Source organism: Terrapene carolina, unplaced genomic scaffold, assembly GCF_002925995.2.
Source record: "Terrapene carolina triunguis isolate 2854851 unplaced genomic scaffold, T_m_triunguis-2.0 Scaffold50789, whole genome shotgun sequence".
Lineage (NCBI taxonomy): Eukaryota > Metazoa > Chordata > Testudines > Emydidae > Terrapene > Terrapene triunguis.
In genome coordinates this window covers 60,875-65,715 of record NW_020715140.1, presented here as the reverse complement: position 1 = coordinate 65,715, position 4,841 = coordinate 60,875, and the positions used below count along the sequence as shown (strand labels likewise).

At 48.9% G+C, this 4,841-nt stretch overlaps 1 long non-coding RNA gene across 1 annotated transcript; it reads left to right on the top strand.

Moving 5' to 3' along the window:
• Positions 1–1,980: 1,980 nt before the first annotated feature.
• Positions 1,981–3,759, top strand: LOC113405778. The gene is made up of 3 exons (XR_003900007.1): positions 1,981–2,076; positions 2,302–2,358; positions 3,733–3,759. It is a non-coding gene; the product is annotated as an uncharacterized LOC113405778 (long non-coding RNA).
• The last annotated feature ends 1,082 nt before the right edge of the window (positions 3,760–4,841 follow it).

Here is a 4,841-nt window from a genome sequence, read left to right as displayed (position 1 = left end):
CTGCCTGTCAGGATCTGGGTTGAGTTTTGTGAAATGAACTCAATATCATTCTTGGAGGAGATGGTGCATTTGGTTGATAAAGGTAACTGTGCTGACATAGACTCAGGGTGTGTTTACATTAGAAATGATACAGCAGCAATGCGGTACTATAAACACTTACTACAGTGGTAGAAGGGGTCCTTCTGTGACTGTAATAAATCCACCTCTCTGAGAGGCGGAAGCTTGGCTGATAGAAGAACTCTTCCATCAACCTAGTTGTGTCTACACAGGAGCTTAGTTTGGCTTAAATACATTGCACAGGGAGATAAATTTTTCACAGCCCTTAACGATGTAATTAACCCAATCTAACTTTGTAGTGTAGACCAGGACTCAGACTCTGAAGAGCATTGGCTTAGTTCTGCATGAAACTCTGATAACAAAAATTAGCACTGTACAAAATCAAGGTAGCCCACATTCAATGGATTAAAAAGTGGCTAACTGATAGATCTCAAAGTAATTGTAATGGCGAATCATCCTCCAATGGGGATGTTTCTAGTGAGGTTCCACAGGGATCTGTTCTGGGCCAATGCTATACAATAGCTTTATCAAAGAGTTGGAAGGAAATATAAAATCATTGATGGTAAAATTTGCAGATGACCCAAACATTGGTGGAGTGGTACATGATGATGGGGACAGGTCAGTACTACAGAGTGACCTGTATTGCTTGGTAAGGTGGGTTCACACTAACAACATGCTGTCATGGATCCACAGGACCAGTGCAATGGCCTGAGTGAAAATTCCCATTTTGTCAAACATGTATTTCAACATGGTCAAATGCCAGGTCACACATCTATGAACAAAGAATACAGGTCACACTTACGGGATGGGAGACTGTATCCTGGAAAGCAGTGACTCTGAAAAGGACTTGAATGTGAGCTCCCAGACTGATGCTGGAGCTAAGACGGTGAACGCAATCCCTGTATGTATAAATGAGAATAGCTAGCAGGGGAAAGTAGGTGACATCACCCCTGTGTGTGGTGTTAGCCAGACCAGTACTGGATACTGTGTCTAGTTCTGGTGTCCACACTTTCATATGGGAAGCTTACAAATTGGAAATTGCTCAGAAAATAACTACAAGAACAATCAGAAGTCTGGAAACCTGCCTCATAGTTAGAATCATAGGAACTCAAGTTATAGAGCTTATCCAAGCGGAGGTTAAAAGGTGACTTGATCACAGTCTGTAAGTACCTACACAGGGGGAAGATTTCTGACAGTCGATAGGTCTGATGGCTGGAAGTCGAAGCTAGACAAATTCAGACTAGAAATAAGGTGCAAATTTTTAACAGTGAGGGGAATTAACCATTGGAATAAGTGACCTAGAGATGTAATGGATTATCCCTTACTTGGAATCTTTAAACCCAAACTAGGCGTCTCTTTCTATAAGATCGGTTGTGGCTGGAACAGAAATTCTGGGCTGGATGCAGGGATCACTGCGGGAGGGTCTCTGGCCTGGGTTGTACAGGAGGTCTGACTAGATGGTCATAATGCCTCCTTTTGGCCTTAACATCTATGCATTCATCAACTCAGAACACACTGGGGCCAACTAGGAAAAAAATGTTCTCTGCTGAACTTATCTGGACTGGACATGGTGACTGAGAACTGGCAACTGTGTGACAGTGACCATCCGAGCAGCCAGCTGGTGCAGGCAGGGCTGGGCAGGCTGGGCACGGAGCCGCTGGCTGTTGGCTTGTAGCAGTGGGAGGGATTTGGGCAGAGCAGAGTCCTGGTTCTTGGAACTGATGCTGCGCTGGCTTCTCTGGTTTCAATGGCTCCATATGTGGCTGTGATTTGAGTGTGGAGGGGACGTTTCCTTCATTCCCATGGATTTCTGGGCTCCCTGAGCCAGGACTCAGCTGTCAAACCAAGTGGCAAACCCCATTCTCCAGCTCTAGGATGGGACCGTGCTCCTCACACTCTGTGCTCTCTGTTTGCCAGGTGACGTCTTCCCCCGGGTTTCTCCCTGGCTGGCTGCATTCTGGGTATTGTTCGCTCTGGTTCTCATTGCTGCTGGAGCTTGTGCATATCTTGGATACACAGGTAATGGGAATGTGTTACTTGCATGTTTAGAGCCTGGTCCTAGAGGGCACTGGGGTGGGGCATGGGAGTGTCTTATTGTTCAGATATTGACCTTTGGCTGGTTTTAGGAAATAAACCAAACTAACAAACACACTGGGGTCCCCACCCCCACCTGTATTAGTGTATTGCTCAGTGTTTCCCCTTCCTTCCCTGTCTCACTGCAATATCTGATTCTCTGTCTTACAGCGAAGCAAAAGGCCTCTCAGAAGAAACGCTCTAAAGAGGAGGCTCTGTCACTTCTTGGTAGGTCTCCTGCTCTAGCCCTTGCTCTGCCTGTTGAGATGTGTGAGCTCTGTGACTGCTTGGTGTTTTCTGTGGGCTCAGTGCAATGAAAGGGATGGAGCCAGAAGGTTTCTGCCCAGTGAGACCTCATTTCCCTCACGTTCTCACACACCCTGATGATAACAGGTTGGAAAATGTGTATTTTGCAGCGGATACCCAAGGCTCTGTGCTTGTAAGATTCTCTGCATGTGGGTGGGGCAGGGACACAGGCCTGCAGTAACAAATCTGGGTCAGATTCTGTCCTACTAACCCTGGATAATTGCTTGGTGGTTCTGTTCTCCTTAAAGGAAACGACACAACAAGGTCAATGACTCTCTGTGAGATGATTCCATCCCTGTGACTTTCTAATGCACAGGACACAGGGAGGGTGATTAACCCCTGGCACAAGCTGCCAAGAGCAGTGGGGAATTCTCCATCTCTTGATGTCATCAGATCCAGACTGGGCACCTTTCTGGAAGGTGCTGTAGCTAAACACAAGTTATTGGGCTCAGTGCAGGGGGAACTGGGTGAGATTCTCTGGCCTGTGCTCTGCAGGTGGTTAGAGCAGATGACCTAATGGTCCCTTCTGGCCTGAAACTCTATTAATATGTGACATTCACTTGCTTGTGCTGTGGTAATAGACACAGCAGCACCTTTTTTTAAAAAAGTCCATACATCTAATTTATTCCTCTGTGAACTTTTCTATACTTAATAATGATATTGGTTTGCACTGTGATGGTGCTGAGTGGTGCTGACCTGTTCTGCTGGGCAGTGCGCAGACTCACAGGGAAATATAGATGAAAGGTGCAGAGAACATGCCAGCACGGTGACCGGAGTTCTTAGGGCAATCACAGCGTGGAAGAGCCCTGAGGATTCCCCCCTTTCATTTCCTTTGCCCTCTGCCATGCCCTCTTGTGGCCACCATTCCTCCAGCTCCGGAAGGATGCATGGGATTCCCCTAGCAATCAGTGCTGTTCTGTAACCAGCTACAGGGGTCGCTGTGGAGTAAGTGACCCCGTCCCAATGGTTCTACTGGCCCTGCTGCAGCAGCCCAAGGCCTGCGCTACATGCAGCCCTGTCCCAGTTTAATTCAAGGTATGTTTTGAAACCTAATTAGTTAAATTGGTGCAAGTGTGTGTGTAGACAAGGGCTAAGGAGTGAGAGACTCCCCAGGTCTCCTGTGTGTTGGTGCATATCACTGACTGCCAGCCCTGCTCCTGTCAAATCTACCGGCTCTAGCTCTGGGGCTGGGAGTGTGGGTGTGGGGTGTCTGTGACTAACTCCAGTCACTAGGGAGTGTACAGCACCACCCATTGTGTGTCTCTGGGTCTAATGCTTTTCTCTTCCCCATTTCAGAGACTGAGAAGATGACCTGGGAATCAGGTACTTGACTAAACCCTAGTAAATGTGTGTTTGTGCTTTCATACAATAATGAGATAGAAATATCACCACATACATAGGTGCTCGACCCCCCCCGTCCGCCCCAGACCCCACATCACTCCACCCCTTCCTCCAAGCCCCCACCTCTTCCCACCCCTGATCCGCCCCCACCCCGCCCCCATTCCAATCTTTCTCCCACGTCCCTGCCCCTGCTCTGCCCCCGCCACGCTCCTTCCCCCAAACCCCCACTCTGCCTCTTCCCCGCCTCCTCCCCCTAGTGCACCAAGTCCCCACTCCTCCCACTTCCTCCTGGAGCTTCCTGAATGCCACAAATCAGCTGTTCACAGTGCTCTGGAAGCACTGGGGGGACAGGGAAGGAGTTGGTAAGCGAGGCCACGAGCAGGTGAGAGGTGCAGTGGGGAGGGAGGCAGAAGCGGGAGCTTGGCTGCTGGAGGGTGCTCCAGGCCTGGAGCACCCACAGAGTTGGCACCTATGACCACATACAATGTACACACTTCAGTCACCTTCATGATCATCTCCCCCTACCCTGGAAATAAACAAACACTGCAGATTTTGGAGCTCACGTTCTTAACAACAGAGAGTGAATTTAATGCGTCTGGAATGGCGGGACTCAAGCTATGTCTACACTGCCCAATGTTCAGATTACAGGAGTGTGAAAAGCAACGCGCACCAAAGAACTGCACTGTAATAACCCCATGTGGATACTCTGGGTGTGCACCAAAAGGTTCCTAGTTCACATGAACAGAGTCATGTTTGAAGAAGACTATGTCAGTGCGAACTAAGTACCATTTAGTGTGCACCACCAGCATCCGCATGGGGCTATTCTAGCACAGCACTTTGGTGTGTGCTGCAAATTATAGTCACGTAGGCCAAACTATGGGCTATGTAGACAAGCCCTTAGTGAGGGGCTGGGCAAACTTCCTTCATGAAGGTCTGTGGCTACATCTCAATTCTGACCTGCAAAATCCCTGCTATCCCGATGCTGGGCTCCCTGCACGCACACAGCTCTGCCAGTGCCCTTCAGTGCCCAGCTGCAGCCCCCTGCTATTCCAGCCCTGAGCTCC